This window comes from Nicotiana sylvestris, chromosome 5, assembly GCF_000393655.2.
Source record: "Nicotiana sylvestris chromosome 5, ASM39365v2, whole genome shotgun sequence".
Classification (NCBI taxonomy): Eukaryota; Viridiplantae; Streptophyta; class Magnoliopsida; order Solanales; family Solanaceae; genus Nicotiana; species Nicotiana sylvestris.
The window spans coordinates 169,104,467-169,126,928 of record NC_091061.1 but is presented as its reverse complement, the minus strand read 5'-3'; the positions used below and the strand labels follow the sequence as shown (position 1 = coordinate 169,126,928).

At 40.5% G+C, this 22,462-nt stretch overlaps 1 protein-coding gene across 1 annotated transcript in view; it reads left to right on the top strand.

Annotated features, from left to right (window-relative positions):
• LOC104241381 (protein FLOWERING LOCUS T 1) overlaps positions 1–22,462 on the top strand; it is a 118,953-nt gene that overhangs the window by 50,711 nt on the left and 45,780 nt on the right.

Genomic DNA, 22,462 nt, shown 5'->3' with positions numbered 1-22,462 from the left:
TATTTTTTTAACAAAAAGTCAAACAATTAAACCATGCAAAGCAAAGAAAGTTTTTAAAAAACCTAAATATGATGATATCCAGAAATTTTAAGAAAAGAAGAACAAAGAGGAGGGTTATTACCTAAAAATTGACAAGAAAGTCTTCAAATATCACTGGATCAAAACACAGGTTCGAACCCTTCCGAAATGACCTAAAATTAACGCTAATCGGTTGTTCTTGTCAAGAATAATCGACTAGCATACATTTCAAGCCAACTCGAGCCTTGAAACTTAACGAATCAGACAGAGAAAGAAAAGAAGAAACTCGATGCTTTTTCTCTCTTCTTTTAGATCCGATTTTGAGAGCATTTGGTGGGGATTTAGGGGAACATGGTAATAGCTTGATGACAAGGGGAGGTTAAGGAGTATAGGGTATAGATTTGGGTTCGTTTGGAGGTGGTTTGAGGTGGTGCCGATGGAGAGAATTTGGGGACGACTAGGGTTTAGGTTAGATATGGGGAATGGGAATCAGTCTCTAGGCTTAGGGGGAAGCCTTCGGATAGTTTTATAGGGGATTGGGTAACCAGTTCCGAGCCGTTGGATCAAATGAATCCAACCGCTTAGATGAAAGACATGGGTAAACGGGGTCGTTTTTTGGAGGGTGGGGATTGGATGGGGTTTTGAACGGTTTTGGGCTTGGGTCTGGACTGCTTTGGGTATAAGGTTTAGCCCAATTTCAAATTAACCCCCACCCCTCCTTTTTTTTTCTTTTCCAAATTCTTTTTCTTATTTCTTTTTTTTGTTTTTCCTTTTATTTTAATTAAAATCCTAAATTAATTTAATTTATAAAATTAAGCTAACTAAATTAAAAAGAAAAAAATTAGTAATCTAAAATTAAAAGCTAAAATGTAAAAATGAGCCAATTTTTTTGTGATTTTTATTTTGATAAATTAATTAATTAACTAATTAATCCTAAAATATGAATACAAAGTCTAATATTCAATGCATGATGGTTTTTTTTTTGACATTTTTGGGGCATTTTTATGATTTTAATAAAAATTAAACGTGCACAAAAATGCAAATAATTAATAAAATCCTACAAAATCCTATAAAGTTGCAAATAATTAGGAAAAAATCTATTTCTTTAATTTTATAGGAGCATTTTGAATAGGGCAAAAATCACATGCTCACAGTTGCCCCTCTTTGCTCGGAAACACGAAGGGTTTCCGGGCAAAGATAAATTGAGCAATTACGAGCGATTTTTGCCTGTTTGAAACTACATGAGAAGCATTATTTTTTTTTTTGGAAAAAGTCTGACCGAACCTTGCTTCGGAGGTTGCCTACATATCCTTGGCTATAAAAGAATCAGATCAGTGTAGTTCTAAAAGTTTTGGTAGATGAGACTACCCGGAAACTATGATTTCACTGTTGATGCTGTTGTTTCTGCTTGCTGAGCTCCATATTACAGCAAAATGAAAGATGAAAAGCTAAAATAGCTAAGCCTATCAACTATGAGTTACAAAATTCCTATCTATAAACCTTCTACATCTTGATCTTGAGTCTTGGCTGGTTCTTCCTGCAGACTCTGATCTGAATCTTGATGCTCGTTAGTTGCAACCGTTGATTCATTCTTCTTCAGTTTTTTGGATCAAGGCGGAACATGCAAAGCTTGTAACTTCAATCATATATTGAGCAGTCCGCATCTTTTCTTCGCTTATACACTTAGAGTTTACTTCTTTTCTTGTTTTTCTTTTCTTTTATTTGAATCGAGACTTCTTCTTTTGGTCACCTTAAAACTTGTGCCTCAAGGTAAAAACCTTCTCAAGTACCAAAACAAATGAACGAACGAAATTTTCTGCCTCAGTTTTCACTAGGAAAACTTTGTGAGTTATTGTAACAAAAATCTAAACTACTTCTTTATTGAAAGCAATAAAATTAGGATTGTGTATCCTTGGGAGAAAAGAGATTAGGAAGTGGATCCCTATATCTAAAATGAAATCAAATAGGGATCGAAGGTCCTAAGTTGAAAATATTACCAGATTATGTTGGCATCAACTAAGGAATGGGACCCTGTGCTGGAAAAGATTACCAGGTTATGCTGGCAAAGCTAGGGAGTGGGACCTTATGTTGGAAAAGATTACGAGGTTATGCTGGCATCAGGTAGGGAATGGAACCCTATGTTGGAAAAAATTACCAAGTTATGCTGGAAAAATCATTGGGTTATGCCGGAAAAGTTCTCGGGTTATGCCAGGAAAGTCATCGGGTTATGCCAGAAAGGTCCTCGGGTTATGTCGGGAAAGTCATCAGGTTATGCCCGAAAGGTCCTCGGGTTATGCGGGAGAAGTCATCAAGTTATGCTGGAAAAGTCCTCGGGTTATGACGGGGAAGTCATCAGGTTATGCCGAAAAGGTCCTCGAGTTATGCTGGGGAAATCATCGAGTTATGCTAGAAAGGTCATCGGGTTATGCCGAAAAGGTCCTCGGGTTATGCCGGGAAAAGCCATCGGGTTATGACGGAAAGGTTTTCGGGTTATGCCAGGGAAGGTCATCGGGTTATTCCGGGGATCAACTAGGGGGTTGGACCCTATGTTGGAAAAGACTACCACGTTATGCTGGCAGCGACTAGGGAAGGGGACCCTATGTTGGAAAAACATAGCTAGAGATTGGAGACCCTATGCTACCATGGTTTTGAATTTTTCTTCTTCTTTCTTTTCATTTTACTTTTAGCATTTTATTCAGGAACATGCATGAAGAGTTTGAAAGGGACTTCCCTTTTTGGGTTAACTTTTGCTGCAAGAACGTTTTGGTCTCTGCGTACCTTGCTTTTATTGCACCTGCTTTTTGCGAGGTTGTTTTGGATTATACCTATTTTCCTGTTTTCAAATCAAAGAACAATTTGTCAGTTTGAAATGGTGGTTGGTTTCGTGGCCTTGATTATTTCAATCACTTGATCTTGGCCCAGTTCTTTTAGTAAAATCTCCATTGCTCGTTGGCTCTCTGGAAATTGGTCTCATTTCTAACACCCGGGGTCTGGACTTTCTCAGATTCTACATAATGATTGACCCATGTGGGGCTTGGCCTTTTCCATCTTATTTTGCCTTTATGGGCCCTTGACTTTGATTTCCTTTATTTTCAAGAGATCTTTTTTTTACTCTGGAGCATCGGCCATCATGGCCAGTCGAGGTCGACTTGATGCACCTGCTGAGGCCGGGTGCTTTTCTTGAATTTTAGCTTTCTGTAAAACAAAAAACTGTAAAACCAATCTTGCCATCTTTTCTTTGTATTAGTTTCGGAGGATAATTGGACCGAAAGGGATTCAAAGAAAAGAAAACAACGGACAGGATAATGAATTTAAACGAGAAGTGTCCCTTTTGGAAAAAGAAAAGAAGGACTTATCTGGAGTGCATGCAAACTTCAATAGACATGATATGCTTCTTGGACTGGATACCCGATCTCTGCAAACCATCCAACTCTTATAAACCCATCATACCTCATACCTCAAAACCGAGAAACCTTTCCAGGACTCTATCAGTGCCGATGGTTGTAAGGGATCCCTTTTTCGATCAATGGCGCCCTTTGCGGGTTTTCACCAACTAACCTCTCTCATTTCTCTTCTCATTGTCGCCTTATAGTGCTCTTTGCGAGTTTTCACTAACAATACTCTCTCATTTTTAATTTCTTTGCTTATCATCGCCTTATGGTGCTCTTTGCGAGTTTTCACTAACAAGACTCTCTCATTTTCAATTTCTCTGCTTACCATCGCCTTATGGTTCCCGTGTGGGTTTTCACCAATAAGACTCTCTCATTTTATTTCTTTCATTTGATTGCATCAGATCCAAGTAACCATATTCTCCAATTTTGAACATCTAAACCGATTGAACGGAAGGGCTTGAATAGGATTTTGGGGTAAAAAGAGTTTGGATTGAATTACAACTTTGGAACCTTTCTGGCGAACCATCATCGAACCATTATAATATCTGCCCCAGTTTCAACTTTTAGGGAAATGTGGAGTTTTGTTTTGGTATGACTGAACCCCAGAGAAAGGCTGCCTACGTATCCTTTTGGAATCAAGTCGAACGTAGTTCAGGGAACTTGTTTTCTGATTTTTTTTTGACAAACATTTTTGGGTTCCAAAGAGGGTATTCAAAGAAAGGTGACCGACTCAAAGGGTTTGCAAAGTTTTAACAGTGTTTGAGTAGCGAGAATGAAAGCCTTCGTCATCCCAATCGGGGCATATCTATACCGCAGAAAGGTTAAATGTAATACCTTTTGACCGCATCCGTATTGACAGCTGTTTCGGGTTCATTTCCTTCGATGTCTCCCAAGTACAATGCCTCTTTTGGCAACAATTTTCTTATAATGTACGGGCCCTTCCAGTTTGGAGCGAACTTTCCTTTTGCCTCCTTATGATGCGGGAGAATATGTCTCAAAACGAGTTGCCCCACTTCACAGTTCCTAGGCTGCACTTTCTTGTTGTAGGCACGGGCCATTCTTTGTTAATACAACTACCCATGGAAAATTACGATCGTTCACTTTTCATCAATCAGGGTTAACTGTTCTAGACGGGTTTTGACCTACTCATTATCCTCAATCTCAGCTTCAACGATGATTCGAAGAGATGGAATTTCAACTTCTGCGGGTATTATGGCTTCAGTGCCATAAACCTATATATAGGGCGTTGCCCCAGCTGATGTACGCACAGTGGTGCGATATCCCAATAATGCAAAAGGCAACTTTTCATGCCATTGTCTAGAACTTTGAATCATTTTCCTGAGGATCTTCTTGATATTTTTGTTCGCTGCTTCAACAACACCATTGGCTTTGGGCCAATAAGGGGTAGAATTTTGATGCGTGATCTAAAATTGTTCGCATACCTCCCTCATCAAATGACTATTCAAATTTGCAGCATTGTCCGTAATGACAGTTTTAGGAATACCAAAACGACAGATAATGTTGGAATGCACGCTTTCTTGGTGACAGCTTTGAGAGTGAATCCTTCACCACTTTGTGAAATAGTCAATGGAAACTAAGATGAATCTGTGCTCGTTTGAAGCTTTTGGCTCAATTGGTCTAATGGCATCCATACCCCAAGCAACGAACGACCACGGTGCTGACATAGGATGCAGTTCTGAAGGCGGTGCATGAATCAGATCACTGTTTACTTGACACTGATGACACTTTCGTACAAAACTGAAACAATCTTTTTCCATGGTCATCCAGTAATAATCTGCTCGAATGATTTTCTTTGCAAGGACGTATCTGTTCATATGGGGCCCGCATACTCCTGCGTGCACTTCATTCATGATTCTTCCACCCTCTTAGGCATCCACATATCTTAAAAGGTTCAAATCTAGAGTCCTTTTGTATATGATTTCTCCGCTCAAAAAGAAACCACTTGCGAGCCTTCTAATGGTTCTCTTTTGGTCTCCACTAGCTTGCTCGGGATATTCCTTTGTTTTCAAAAATCTTTTGATATCATGATACCATGGCTGGATATTTGGTTCCATCTCAATAGTATTGCAATAACCGTGTCTTTCTCGGATTTGGATTTCTAATGGGTCAATGTGGACATTGCCTGGATACGGCAGCATCGAGGCCAAAGTAGCTAGTGCATCGGCTAACCCATTGTGAAACTGAGGAATATACCTGAACTCGACAGATTTGAACTGCTTGCTAAGGTCTTCCACATATTGCCTATATGGAAAAAGCTTGATATCCCAAGTCCCATTCACCTTGAGCTTGTCGGATAATCAAGTTAGAATCTCCCATGATTAACAATTCTTCAACATCCTGATCGATTGCCATGTTCATGCCCATAATGCAGGCTTCATACTCGGTAGTGTTGTTTGTACAGAAAAACCAAAGTCGGGTTGTGGCCGGATAGTGCTGACCTGTGGGTGAAATCAAAATTGCCTCGATCTCGTCACCTTTTGCATTCACCACTCCGTTGAAGAACATTTTCGAAGAATTGGTGTCTTCTGGAATTACCTCAACTGAATTTACCTCCTCATCCGGAAAGTAGGTACTCAAAGGTTGATATTCATCATCAACAGGATTCTCGGCTAAGTGGTCCGCCAAGGATTGAGCTTTCATTCTGGTGCGGGTGACATAGATTATGTCAAACTCGGTGATCAGGATTTGCCATTTTGCCAACCTTCCGATGGGCATCAGCTTTTGGAATATGTATTTCAACAGATCCAGCTTGGTGATGAGATAGTTGGTATAAGCCAACAAGTAATGCTGAGCTTCTGAGCGACCCAAGTTAGGGCACAACAAGTTCTTTCCAACAAAGTGTATTTGGCTTCATAACTAGTAAACTTCTTGCTCAAATAGTATATGACTTGTTCTTTCTTCCCGGTCACATCATGTTGCCTGAGAACACATCCAAAAGAATTCTCCAATACAAAAACAAAGGCCTTCCTGGCTCGGGTGGAACCAATACTGGCGGATTCGACAAATATTCTTTGATTTTGTCGAAAGCTTCCTGAAACTCATCTATCCATCTAATCGCCGCATCTTTCTTCAACAGCTTAAACATGGGCTCACACGTTGTAGTCAGCTATGCAATGAATCTATTGATGTAATTCAACCTTCCCAACAGGCTAACAACCTTGTTTTTGGTTCTCGGAGGGGGCAAATCCCGAATAGACTTTATCTTTGTTGGATCTAGCTCGATGCCCCTCTGACTGACTATAAACCCCAAAAGTTTCCCAGATGGAACTCCGAATGCACATTTAGCTGGATTTAATTTCAAATCATACTTACGCAGACGCTCAAAGAACTTTCTCAGATCCCGCACATGGTCGTCCTGTCTTCTAGATTTAATGATCACATCATCCATGTATACCTCAATTTCTTGGTGCATCATGTCGTGAAAGATGGCAGTCATGGCTCTCATGTAAGTTGCCCCAGCGTTCTTCAAACCAAATGGCATGACCCTATAACAATAAGTACCCTCAGGTGTGGTGAAAGCTGTCTTTTCTATGTCTTCTTCATCCATCAATACCTGATGATACCCAGCATAACAATCCACAAAAGACTGTATCTCGTGTTTGGCACAATTGTCAATGAGAATGTGGATGTTTGGTAATGGGAAGTTGTCCTTGGGACTTGCTTTGTTTAAATCCCGATAATCAACACACACTCGGGTTTTCCCATCTTTCTTTGGCACTGGGACCACATTAGCCAACCATGTGGTGTATCAGACCACTAGGATCACACCGGCTTTTAATTGTTTGGGTACTTCTTCTTTGATCTTGTCATTGATATCTGTTTTGAACTTTCTCTATTTTTGTTGGACAGGGGGATAATCGGGTTAAGTTGGCAATTTGCGCACCACTAAATTAACACTCAGTCCTGGCATATCATCATAGGACCAGGCAACACGTCTTTGAATTCGAACAAAAGTTGGATCAATGCATCCCTAGTTCTTTCATCAGCATGAATGCTTATCATGGTTTCCTAGACCTCTTTCGGACTACCCAAATTAACTGGCTCAGTTTCATTTAAGTTTAGCTTAGGCTTATTCTCAAATTGTTCCAGTTCTCGGTTTATTTCCCTAAAAGGCTCACCTTCATCATATTCTGGTTCTTGATTCATTATTTCATAGTTAGACAACGTGTTAGGATCTGGGCATGAAGTCCGCAAGCATGTCATGTTATTTAAGCCCGCATAATTAGAACTGAAAAGAGAGATAAGAAAAATAACAGAAATCAGAAAGAATAATGAGAGAGATTTATAGACGATGAAATATTGATTTCATTTCATTGAATTTGAAGATAAAAGGGTTTACATTGGAATTTAAAAGACAATAAACTAAAAACATTCGAGTTACACCATAAAATAACTCGGATTGCAGAAAAGATGGCAAGACTAAACAACCGGGATTCCCGCCTGATTGGGAACGAAGTAGCCTTCTAATTTTGAAGCTTGGCATTTGGCCCCATATATTGTACCTCAGCAGTGCTTGAGCCTTCACCCGGTTGGACCATGTGAGCCTCATATAACATTTGCCTCATTGCTTCACAGATGTCTTCAATTTCTTCGGTCGTTAAGGCCTCATCTTCTTCCTCTATGTATCTTGGTTTAACAAATGTTCTTGTGAGATGCGGGAACAACTGAGGTAGAACCCACCCATCATTCTTACATTTATTAGCCCATTTCACGTCGAATTCTGTAGCTCGAAAACCAAAGAAGTTCTCACTGGAAATCAAGGTGATGGGCTCTGTAATGCCTTGCAAAGATGCCTCGAGCCCTTTCCCGGGCTTGTAGCCATGCTTGATCATCTCACTGGCGACATTGACGCGTTTGACAAGAAGGGTTGAGGACACGGGGTTCCTTCCTCACATTGGTCTGCAACCACAATCTCAAAAGCTTGGTAGACTATGTGCTCTCTACCTTCTCTAGCCTCCAGACATGGGACTGATGGGTCTTTGTAGATTGATTGCGCATCCTCTCCGTGGATCACGATTTCTTGGTCTTCATGTTCAAACTTAACCATTTGGTGGAGAGTAGAGCGTACGACCCCTGCTGCATGGATCCAAGGCCTTCCTAGTAGAAAATTGTAGGAGGTGTCCATGTCCAAAACCTGAAATGTGACTTCAAAATCTGCAGGGCCGATGGTTAGGATCAAATATCCCCTATCATGTCCCTTTTGACGCCATCAAAATCACGTACACAAACATTGTTGGGTTTGATCCTTTCAGTCCCAATTTCCATTCTCTATAAAGTCGAGAGAGGGCAGATGTCAACCCCAGATCTGCCACCCAACATAACTTTTTTCACGTAGTATCCTTCACACTTAACGTTCAAATGAAGAGCTTTGTTGTGGGCAGCCCCTTCTGGTGGCAAGTCATTTCGACTGAAGGAGATCCGGTTGACTTCAAAAAATCATTCCGCCATTCTTTCCAATTGCTTAACTGTGGTCTCGATTGGAACATATGCTTCATTGAGCGTCTTTAATAGCACTTGCTGATGCTCATTCGAGCTTATCAACAGGGACAAAAGTGATACCTGAGAGGGGGAATTCCTGAGTTGATCGATCACAGTGTAGTTTGCTGTTTTCATCTTTCAAAAGAATTCCTCTACCTCTTCAGCACTGACTGACTTTTTAAGCGGAAAACGCTTCTATTTGGTCTTGTTCAATTCTTCCAAATTGAGGTACTTCCCAGACGGGTTTGTTTCATTCACCTCCCCCGTGATTTCTTTTCCCTTGTACATCACCACTGCTTTGTTGTAGTTCCAAGGGACGGTAGTGGGGTCCTTTATAGGCTTCTGTAGTACGCGGTTGATAACTACGAACTCAGTCAGCCTAGGCGAAATTATCAGCCCCCCCACCAAATAAGTCCCCTTCGGTACGTACTTCTTTGGTACCTTCAGTGTAGCCTTGTTTTGCTCAAACTTTTTGGGAGGACTCAACACAAACTGTTCTTTTCTAGGGGCCTTTAGAACATAAAGAATGGCATCTTTAGGAGGTACTACCCCTGTCTTGGCTTCCACAACCTTTTTTATGATTCGAGGAGTGGAGTAGCTCTTCTTCTCATCCTTAGCTTGATTTGTTACCGCTTTGGGCTTTTTTTCAACATCAGTAATGGCAATGATAGCTTTCAACGCTGGGTCGAACTCGCTGTCCTTACAAATCATCCCAATAACTGGCCCAATGTTGTGAGCTGGCAATGGGTTATTGGTTACATTGGGAACCTCCTCATCCCTCAACACTACCCACTTTTTCTCTATTAGATTTTCGACCGCCCTTTTAAGGGTCCAACAATCCTTAGTGTCGTTCCCTTCTACCCTTGAATGATAAGCACATTAGGTACCGGGTCGGTAGGAGGGTGATTCTGGGTTTTGTTTGTTTGGAGGTACGAGCTGCAGCAGACCATTTGGACCAACTTTGGGAAAAGACTGGAATATGATTCACCGATGGGTGTGAAGTTGGTTTTTCTGGGTGGTTCACGGGCGTTATATGTAAAATTATTTTATGGTGGATGGGGATTATATGGAGCTTGGTGAGGAGGGTTATTTCTGGGAGGTGGAGCTCGGTTCTGGTTATAGTGTTGTTGGGGTCGAGCGTATGGCTGGGCATTCATCACTGCATAAGGCTGGGGATTCATGGCATATTCCGCATCTTGGTGAGGGTAGTAATGTTGCGGGGTGCTGGAAGAAGAACCAAAGTAACCTCGGGATTGACGGGGGTTTCTCAGACTTGAGGCCATCATTGCTACTTCTTCTTTCTTTTTCGGTTTGCTGCACCCCCTGACACGCTCTGGATTGCTTGAGAGGTGGCTCTTATGGCCGACTGGCTCATAATGCGACCCATTTTTAAACCATTCTCTACCATTTCCCCAATCTTTATGGCTTCTGCAAATGGCTTACCCATAGCGGACATCATGTTCTGGAAGTAATCAGCCTCTTGGGCTTGCAAGAAGACACTGACCATCTCGGTTTCATCTATTGGGGGTTTCACCCTGGCAGTTTGCTCATGCCACTTGATGGCATACTCCCGGAAGCTCTCTGAAGACTTCTTTTTGAAATTGGATAAAGAGTTTTGATCTCGAGCTATGTCCACGTTGTACTGGAACTGTCTGACAAAGTCTCGGGCCAAGTCATCCCATATGTGCCAGTAGGAGATGTCTTGATCCATATATCATTTGGATGTGATTCCGGCTAAACACTCCCCGAAGTAAGCCATCAAGAGTTCTTCTTTTCCGCCCCGTTCCTTTTTACTGGTTGCAATACTTTTTCAGGTGGGCTATGGGGTCTTCGTGTCCATCATACTTTTCAAACTTGGGCGTATTGAAATCGATGGGTAGATGAACAAGCGGGAACATGCACAATTCAACATAGGAGACACTCTTTTGGCCACACAGGCTTTGTATGTTCTTGAGACTTTGTTCTATGCTTTTCATTTTTCCACTGATGTCTTCTTGCTCGGGATTCTTTATAGTTCTCTCTTGTCTCGTGGTAAACTCATACTGAGGTTATTGAGGGTAGGAGTTTGGGGTAACATGAGCCGTGTCCGATGAAAATGGTGGTGTATGGAAAGTAAAGGATGATGGCTCAAAACTTGGCCTGGGCAATGTTGGCTATACCGCAGCCGAGATTGGTGGTGAAATGAATATATTAGAAGATACTCCCAAAACCAGTGCCTGGGGGTGAACCTCAGAAGGCGTTCCGATGAAATAGGCTAACATAGTGGGGTATCCAAATGGGGTGGTCGGGTAATTTATAGGGATGTTGGAGGTCCCACTTGTTTTGGGAATCAATTCAGGAAAATCAGGTATTGCACTAGGAAGCTCTCTACCGTTAGACCAAGCTTCCCACATTTCTAACATGCGGAGGCGCAGTGCCCTGTTCTCTTCAGCAGCTGCTGACTCTGACGTCGAGATAACCGACAACGGACTATCCTCTGAGGGGGTAATTGTTGGTAGCTGACTCTCTGACGTCATTTCGACACTTTCTTTGGATCTTGTAAAGTAAGGGTCCAAAGCCAGGTTACCACAAAACCAACCACCTAAAAACATAACCTGGTCTCAACAGCATACATAACAAACCGGTTAGTTTGAGACAATTAACACATAGGGAAGAGCACATTGGGGAATGTAATGAACCTAAATAGTTAAAAGTTTTTCTATATGTTGTGCAACGGTTGCGTGTCTCATCCCGACTTTTGTGACCTCCCAGATCTTTGAATCTTTCTTCTCTCTTTGCACTTTTCATTATTTACTCTCTTTTCTTCGCACTCTCTCTTTTGCATTATTTTCTCTCTTATTCTTGTTTTCTCTCTTTTTTCTCGTGTTCTCTCTTTTCATCATTTTCTCTCTTATTTGAGTTATCTAAAACCATGACCAGATCCGATAGGGATTGCCTACGTATTACGATGCCGCATGAATCAGATCATCACGTAGTTCAATGGATAAATGCGAAATAAAAAAAAGAAACAATTTTTGGGTTTTTTTTAAATTTTCATCAAAATAAAAACTTCTAATTTTTCTCTATTACAACGACTCCATCATACCAAAAAACTGAAAAACTAAAACAAACTCAAAACAATCTCTAAAAGGAAACTAAAATACAGACTCGAAAAGAAAAATCAGGAATACATAAGTGCCTCCAAAACTACTCCAGGGGACCACGGGACATCAGTCGGTCTCGACGTGGGCCTACGTGCAAGATCTCCTTGGAGGCGATCTAGGTCATCCATTATCTGGCTAACGAAAGTCATCACTGCAGCGAAGAAGGTGGATCTAGTCATATCCTCACACTCATGGCATTTCATGACGATGTAGTCAGCAATTTCTCTAACCCTTTCTCTAATGATGCCTTTCTCTTGGAGCAGGCATCCAATTTGTTGAGACCTAGCTCCTAGAACTTGGGTGTCATGATGGCTCTACCCCTGCAACTGTTTCGTGCCCTCTTCCAGTCGAGACAGTAATGCATAACAATGTTCCCTCTCTTCCTTAAAGCTCTTTGTCTGTTTAGCCATTTCATTCTCAAGAGTGGTAGTTAGCTTTTCTTTAGATTCGCGACTTCTCTATCATATTTTCCTTTTAATTGCTGAACAAACTCTTCCCATCCTTCTGCATTCTTCGCCAACTTTGCCCGGGCTCTTGCCAGATTACCTTCGAATTTTTCCAAATCGTCCCCATACTCACATACTTTCTGCCTAAGACCGTTTATAAGTCTTTCATCTGTTTGGCTCCTTCCCGATTTTTCAGCAGCTATCTTCATTTTCTGGATTTGGGCTTGGAGGGCTTTATTTTCTTACGCCAATCTTTTCTTTTCACCCATATCCGCAGCGGCTTGCAAACCACTATCAAATTTAAGATCCCTGACTTGCTTTTCCAACTTGCTTATGGTAGCCCTATATTCATTTTCCTTGGTCAACCAAGCCCATTGTTCCTACGTCGCTTCAACAAATTCTTGGATGTGAGGCCTTTTGGTTAGCCTTTCAGGTTCATCCCTCGCAGTGAACTTCTTTCTATACCAAGCAAGATAACCAGGCGAGACCTCGCCTCTAGACAAGTCACGTACTCGGGTGTTTTCTGTCAAATATTAGTACTCGTTCCAAATATGACAAACCACTTCTTCATGAAATTGGCCATCAGAGCGGATTTCAATTGCATGAACACTACTATCCTCATCTTGGGGAACTACCTAGCATCTTCCCAACTGTCTCAACACCCGGTATGAGGCATAAGGTTGGATGCCCCAAAGGCCCATTAGGAGGAAGTAAGGACCGTTGGAAGGCATGTACAAAATTTCTTCAACAGGAAGTCAACCCAGTGTCCACTCTATCTACCCCCCAGTTATGTAACGAAGGCAGGATATCCATTCTCCGACCCCTTCTGGCATTTTGAACCCTGAGACCCTTATGCCGAACTCCTCAATGCAGCTTTACCTTGTGGATTTGTAATTCATATATGGAGGCCGATGACACAGGTGCTCAATCATCCACATTTGTAGCAATAAATTGCACCCTTCAAAAAAATCTGCTCCGGATTTTCAAGCCGTGAGAGCTCGGAATATCTCAGATACTATCATAGGGGCGAGGGTGCTCTTGGCATTGGTAATCAAAACTTTGACGACTCCAGCTACTCGTAGATCAATATTCTTGTCCTTCCTGGGAAACACTAGAAGACCTAAGAATGCCACCATGAAAGCGAAGCATCTATGCTCTTCCCACTTTGACCGGTTCCCTTTGCTACAGATTCCACTTTCGGTGTCGTCAAATCCTTTTACATACCCGTACCGCTGGTATATGAAGTATAGAGTGGAAAACCCACTTGCCAAGTCTACATACTAGACCTGCCTGCTTATTTTTAACAAATCCAAAAACTTGTGAGGGGTGATGGCCATTGGAGCGACCAGGTATTTATGTCTTAGACCCTCGGTACTCCCAGTATAACCTGCTATTTCCTCCAAAGTAGGTGTGAGTTCGAAGTCCGAGAAATGCAGAACGTTGTGAGCTGGGTCCCAAAATATCACCAGTGCTTTTATTATGTCTCCCCTAGTCCTGATCTTTAGTAATCCGGTGAGCGCCCCCAAGTAATGGTTGACCCTATCTCGCCCTTGCTTACCCAGATCTTCTCACCACATGTGTAGTTCCAATGGAATCTTGGTCATAACTTTCATTGGTAAATTTTGACTCGTGCTCATTCTGCATATTTAGATTAAGGTGATTGGCCTAAAACAAAGTGAATTTTATTAAAGCTGATAAAAAAGGGTCATTTTACAAAATTCAAATAAACATGGCCACTTTTGCAAATACGACCCTTCAGCACTTCAAAAGGGAAGATTTTAGGGCTGTGTTTGCTAGGTGGCCAAAATTTGGCAAAGAAACCATCGATGGCTATTTTTGCAAAAAGGGCCTTCCGGCGCCCCGTCGGGACGTTCAGCTATTTAGACAAAAACGGCATCACCCACTTTATTTATGACAACAATGACGACATTTTCAAATTTTTGGGTTATTTTTGCAAAAGCGGGGTTGGACCCGATGAGGGTTGCCTACGTAACTCACATCCGGTGAGAATCAAACCCGCATAGTTCGGTTAGAAAATATGAAGTATTTTGAAACAATTTTCCCTTCTTTTCTCTTTTTTTCAAAATTTCGGCAGAGTTTCGGTATATTTTGGACGAAAGATTTTTCAAAGGTGGGTAATTATCTCTCTCATACCTCAATTTAATTTTTTTCAATTTTTTCTCCCTATTCCAGAAATCGGTCAACATGCAAACCGAAAGCAAATAATTGTACAAGTAGCACGTAAAAATGCATCAGGATGGTCTTTTGATTTTTGGTACACCTGTCCTAGACGGACCCAACCCCTGTGTTGAGTCCCCAAAGTCAAATGCATATGATGCAAACAAGCATTCCTGCTAGGGATCCGGCATGAGGCTGTGTTATTCTAACTTTAAAACCTGGGTGTATTATTCTAGACCTGGCTTACCCGAGCTGACAACTCGAGCCGAGGGGGGGCAGCGTACCAATAACCAAAAGATCATCCGGCTTTTCAACTCGTCTGAACCTTGTTCCTAAATTGGGATATGACACTAACAGAAAATAAGTCACGCCAGCGTGCACTTCCCAGAAGATTAGAAGAGAAGGGTTTCGCAGCAATTTATATACAGTTCAAATAATATTAAAACGGTAAAAAGCAACATTTAGCACATTAGGCCCAAGCATGTAACAAAAATCAGATAATAAAAACCAAATATAACAATTATTCCAAGCTCGAATTCTTGAACCCTGAACCAGAAGTTCTGGGTTTTTATCCTCAGCAGAGTCGCCACAGCTGTCACACCTCTTTTTTACCACCCGAAAGGGGATATATGGGAGTTTTTCTAATTAAAGTGACATAAATCGAAATAAGATTATTTTGTTTATTTTAGAGTCGCCACTTGGAATAGTTTATTTGGTTTCCCAAGTCACTGGTTTATTTTAAATCCCAAATCGAGGAAAATCAACTTTATTTAAAAGTCTGCGAAACCAGAAGTTCTAGATAAGGAATTCTGTTAACCTAGGAGAAGGTGTTAGGCATTTCCGGGTTCCGTGATTCGAGCACGGTTGCTTAAACTATTAAAATTGGCCTATTATCTGATTTAGTACACGTTTTAAACCTATTGTACATTCTTAACCTTTTAAAACGCTTTTAATTTTGTATGGAATTATTCTAGAACAAGTTACGATTGGCGTACACTTGTTTGTTTGATACACATCGCGAAACGTGTCACGGGAACCGTACCCACGATCTACAACACGTTTAATTTATTAACAATATTAGAATTTGTGGCCGGGTCACATAAATGTATCCCCGGATTTGGAAATTATGTATCACAACTACGTCACGGGAACCATACCCGTAGCTATGATAGTTTTATTATAAACGTGCCTAAAGCAAACTACGAATGTTCAAAGTGTTTTCTACACTAGTTTTTGCATTAATATGAGGGACATAGATTATGGGATTTATTTGTGAATGGAACACCTTAATTTATTTTATAGGATTGTATATCAACTAAAGCAAACTGCAGATATTCATTTTTTTTAAAACCAATTTGATGTAAAGCTATTGATTATGTACATGCTTAGGGTAATACACTAAGCCTTTAATCATTTGAGAAAAATGGTCCAACGACAGGCCCAGTTCATTATCTAAAAAAAGTCTTGAAGGCAAATGGAGATGGTGAGAGCTGGGCTCAAAATTAAGCCCAAGAAAGAGGGCAAAGGGGGAAGACGGCCTGGTTAATTTGGCAATTTCGATTGGGCCAACACCAGACTCAGCCCTTTAAAGACAAGTTCTCAACATTTAAAACCTGTTCTGATCGTATTAGAAGTGAACTTAATGAAATAAATTAATGAAGTTGATTAGGGCTCTGAATCAAGCCCAAACGAAAATTGGGTCATGGCAGAAAGGCCCTAGGTCGAAACTCGACTGGACTGTCTCATCTGGGCCAATGTCAGGCCCAATTGAGACCAAATTCCTCTAAATCACTGAGGCCCAAAGTATTAAGAATTTCAACACAAATCAGAGGCATATTTTAAGTCTAACTATTAACAAGCTGTTAGTATTAACAACGAAAGATTTAAACCCTACTTATTCATGAGTCACATTAATCTTAAACATGCGATCACTTTAATACTGCTGCAATTCGAGAGGCATGATGAAATTTCTGACTCTAGACAGGCACGACATGATTCAATATGAGTACATACCGCATATCACTAAACTCAGTAGATCAATACGACAAAAAGGCTCAATTCCTTAACTCATTCATACATTATCCCAAACTTAAACATGTCATTAATCTACAATATTGAAATTCGAGATGACTCAACTGATAATACCCATGTATACATATACAGTCAACAGTTTTTATCAAAGTCCCATTAAATTACAAATGTTAAGCCTAGCAGACTATCAAGCCATACATGAAACGACTACACTAATTTAAACCTTAAACGCCTAAATATTGTGAATACATTATAGAGTGGAACACCAATGTCAGCAATATTTAATCAAATTGAGAAAAGAAATTGAATCCAAGAAAGGGAGAACATCAGAAAACAACCAGCAAGAAAGAATAAGAAAAATTTGAAGTCATATTCCAAACCAACATGCTACAATTCCATTTTTATCACTTCAAGTCTCATGAAGATACCTAGATACAACAAAGATCAATGAAAATAAGAACTTCAACAAGGAATGAATGAGAAACAACAGCCAAACAACAACAATATCAACTTCAACTGGATCCAAACTCAAACCAGAAATTTCAGGGAAGATGTCACGACCCAAACTGGAGGGCCATAACTAGCACCCGACCATACTTGCCGAGCACCAACGTACATTTTATCTAACCTTTTTTATATTATCTTTTAGGGTTGACGAGATCAATATAAATGGTAGACCTGGATCATGGACAACCAGCAATAAAATATGATGGCATGAACATACATAGCAGGGGATGACCAGACAATCAAGAAACTACATATAAGGTACGAGCTACCACGCTACCATGAAAGACTATACAACAAAAACCAGCCGACAAGGCATACCAAACTATACATGAGTCGACACTTGTCTATGAGCCTCTATAGGAACATAAATAGTGCAACATAGCCGGAATAGGGCCCCGACATACCCATAATGTCTATAACAAAAATGCATACCAAGACCACAACAAGTCCGGAGAAGGGATCTAGCCAATCACTGCTGAACTGGACAACCTACTGTGGTGAGGGAGTTGCACCTGCCTGTCTATTAGGGCCGCAGCACGACATGCAGCGTCCACAAATAAAAGGACGTCAGTACGAATAAAGTACTGAGTGTGTAAGGCAGGGAACCATAAATATGAACAGTAATGTAAGCAGGAATAGGGAATATACAACCTGGAACATCTGAGTACCTCTGAGGGATACTGACATGAAATGCATGATACATATGTATGTATATATAAACTTTTAAAACATACGCCTCTGTGGGCATCATCATATCGTACCTAGCCATAATAGGCTTGGTAAAAACGTACCCGGCCGTCATAAGGCTCGGTAGAATCGTACCCGGCCACGTGGAGCTCGGTAAAACCCAACTGATCAGTGGTTGCACAATAGGTGTCGTACCCGGCCAACTATAGCGTGGCTCGGTAGAGTAAAATAGATACATATATATAATGCATGCTCGACTCATGGAATCACATTCTAAACCTTTCGGAGTGACGTAAGGTCGGTATCCTCTGTACACGTTATTAGGACTAACTCTTCACTATGAACCTTATAAGAATCAGGAAGTACCAACAACATTGATAACATAAGAATAAGAGAAGCAACATTAACATCAATCGTTCCATAAGAGGGAAAGCAATGTAAGTACTGCTAGCTTCTAAGAGTAGAGTATCTTTGGAAGCTCGTTCATTACATTATGTACAATCGGAGTCGTGCAAAAGAAGAAAAGGGATAGCCTCACATACCTTGTATATACTTCCCCAATCACAAGCTATGCAATTGTCACAACTCCTTAGTCTACAATAAGAGAAACGATACTATCGTTATCATTTAAGCGTCATAACTATTATGTATCGACCACAACCTATTTTACGTTGAAACGGACAGCACCTCCCCTATATATATGACTTCACACCACTCCAAACAATCACCAAACAGCCCAAACAACATCAATAATAAACATATTGAGCCTCCCAAAACAGTCCACGCACAACCTAATTACATCATACATACAACGACCACCGTAGTCGTGTCAAACGACCCGGAAATATTACGAATAACTATCAGCCCACAACCCTACATATATATGGTATTTGTCCACACCTTTCCACCTCCAAAACTCCACAAAATAGTAGTAAAACACGCAACCCAATAGCAACACAAAACAGTCCATAAAACAGTCCGCTACAAGTGAATAACTCGAACTCACGACTTCCGATCACCGTTCCGTGAGTTCTTACATGTATAGAACGAATTACCATGAATTCACAACAGAGAAAAATGTATGAAAGATGGCAATAACTTACCTTACTTGTTGAATAACTCATCCCTTCCCTTGGTTCTTCAAACTTTAGGTTTTTCCTTCAAATAGAACTTGAAAGAGAGGGAAAATCGATTAGGGTTTGTGTGAGATTTTTGGGGAGGAGTTGCAGGGGTTAACTTTGGTTTTGAGGGTCTGAAAAATGGACGAAATAACTGCGTTCATAACCCCTTAAAAGTCCTCTCTTGTCCGACTTAGGGCTTTTAATTTTGTCCTATCGTTTTGGCAAGTAGGTGATGCACCTACTTGTCATCTACCAATCTGCGTAGGCTTGCAAAAATATGAATATCTCTATACTCCGAGATCATAATGACAAAAGGTTTAATATATTGGAAACTAGACTCATAGATATTTAATTTGGTGTGTAGATCACCGCGTAATTCCTTGTAAATTAGGAGAAAAGCTTAGAAACATTTAACCTAATGTTTAAGTAAAATTATGAACCTAAGTTGCGACAATGTTTGTCAACTTTTGTTTCATAACTCGTTTGACTTCAAGACTTATGATACGGATATTATATGATTCAAACACTTTAATACATCACCTTGAGTGTATTAAAAACCTCTAGGTTTACCTGAAAATACGAGTTACAACATCCTTGATTCGTTTAACTTTTAATACTTGTTAATTACCCTTATATACCATTGTATCACTTAAGACCAATATGATTAACTTCTTATCATCTCAATGGTAATTCCTTCTTGAATTTATGTTAATTAATATATGGCATGAACTAACGTGTGTGGATATGGGTTGTAACACCCTTCCCCCTTAGGAACATTCGTCCTCGAATGTAAGGGTTCATGGGGAGTTTAAATCATCGTGGATTTCGGCCAAGTTTCTCCCATAAATAGAGGACAAACTTGCAAGCGGTTAACTCAACGTATGGCCTTACAAGAATATGCAAAGCATTATGGACATGTACATTATCTGCATATCGCCATTTTGTATTAAGGAAGAGTTTTCTCAAGTTATTGCTTACCTCATAAAGCCATTTCACCTTCCAATGTATCATGTGTTCCACTGGCATCCTTGTTATCTTCATTATGGAATAGGTACGGGTATTTATACTTCATCTCCTCTTCTGCTTCCCATGTTATTTCTTCCATATTCTTGTTTCTCCACAATACTTTGATAGAAGCTACATCTTTTGTTCTCAGCTTGCGGACTTGTCGATCCAATATAGCCACTGCCACTTCTTCATATGATAGGTCCTCTGTAACCTGTACATCTTTGATAGGGACGACTCGAGAAGGGTCTCCAATACATTTCCTCAACATAGATACATGGAATACCGGGTGGACAAATTCCAATTCGGATGGCAATTCTAACTCATAAGCAACCTGTCCAATCCGTCGAAGAATTTTATACGGCCCGATATACCTTGGACTCAGCTTACCTTTCTTCCCAAAATGCATAATACCCTTCATTGGTGAGATCCTCAGGAAAACCCAATCACCAACCTCAAACTCTAGATCACGACGTCGGACATCAGAATAAGATTTTTGCCTGCTTTGTGCCGTCCTCAATCGCTCCTGTATCACTTTCACCTTCTCAATAGCTTGGTGAATCAAATCTGGCCCATATAATTCTGTTTCACCGACTTTGAACCATCCAACTGGTGATCTACATCTTCTCCCGTATATTGTCTCGTATGGGGCCATTTTAATACTAGAATGGTAGCTATTATTGTAGGCGAATTCTATGAGTGGAAGATGGTCATCCAAATTTCCCTTAAAATTTAGAACACATGCTCGTAGCATATCTTCCAGTGTCTGAATGGTACGTTCAGCCTGTCCGTCAGTCTGCGAATGAAATGCAGTGCTGAGATTCACTTGTGTGCCTAAACCCTTCTGAAAAGACCTCCAAAAGTTAGCTGTAAATTGAGCTCCTCGGTCTGATATAACAGATACCGGTACACCATGAAGCCTAACAATCTCCTTGATATACAACTTCGCATAATCTTCAGCCATGTAAGTTGTCTTAACTGGCAGAAAATGGGCACATTTTGTAAGTCGATCAATTATCACCCAGATGGAGTCAAACTTATGATAAGAGCGAGGTAATCCAATAATGAAGTCCATATTAATCACCTCCCATTTCCAGGTCGGAATCTCTATATTCTGAAGCAATCCACCAGGTTTCTGATGTTCTATCTTTACTTGTTGACAATTGGGACACTGGGCTACAAATTCTGCAATAGACTTCTTCATGTTATCCCACCAATACTGCTCCTTGACATCATGATACATCTTTGTCGAGCCGGGATGGATGGAATATCGGGATTGATGAATCTCATTCATAATCTTCTCTCGCAACCCTGCCACATTAGGCACACATAATCGGCCCTGGTATCTCAGTGCCCCATCTCTTCCGATCTCAAAAGCCATACTTTTACACTGCTGAATGCTCTCTCTTAATCGTACTAAGATAGGATCTTCATATTGTCGTGCTTTTACCTCGGCTACCAAAGATGATTCTGATGTATTCTGTACAGTAACACCTCCGTCATCAGAGTCTAATAATCTGATTCTCATATTGGCTAGCTGATGAAGCTCTTTAGTCAACCCCCATCTACCTGCCTCAATATGTACTAAGCTTCCCATTGATTTATGGCTGAGAGCGTTTGCCACAACATTGGCTTTATCGGGATTGTGAGCACGTGATTTTTGCCTTACGAAAACTACTCCAGAATAAAATCAAAAAATAAAATAAATTTCTTTTACTGTGTAATTTTTTGAATTTGCGTGGTGGTTAAATACTTGTGTTATGTCCGTAAGTGTTTACATTGTCATAATAAAATGAAAAAAAATAAAATAAAATACATATTGCATGCATATAGGATTTAATTATGCATTTAAAAGATAATTTAAATAAAATCACAAAAATATGCAATCGTTCTATTTTAAATATTCCACTGTGTGATTGATGTTTTGTCTATGTGTTAAATAATTGTTATAGAGTAATTAATATATTTTTGTGAAGTTAAAATTATTTTATAGTTAATATTAAAAATTTAAATTAGAAAAAAATGAAAAATATATATATATATACAAAATCGGACCTGGATTAAAATCCAGGCCCAAAACATTTTAACCCCCCACAGCCCAATCCTTTAGCCCAGGTCCGGTCCAAACCAGATGAACCAAAACGACAGCGTTTGGTCGTGGCTTCTCAGAAACCGTTGGATCAAATCCAACCAATGGTCAAGATCTCACCCCCTTTACCCGTAACCCGTAACCCGATCCAGTGACCCGACTCAGCCGACCCTGGCATTAAACCAAACGACATCGTTTGGTTTAATGAATTGATCCTGGCCCTTCATCTTACTTGATCGGACGGACAATATCAATCCACCCCACCCCTATATAAGTCCCAAGCCCTTACCCCGGCCCCTAACTGAACACCCCCCCTCCTACACTGTTCATAATCGTCCCCCAGACC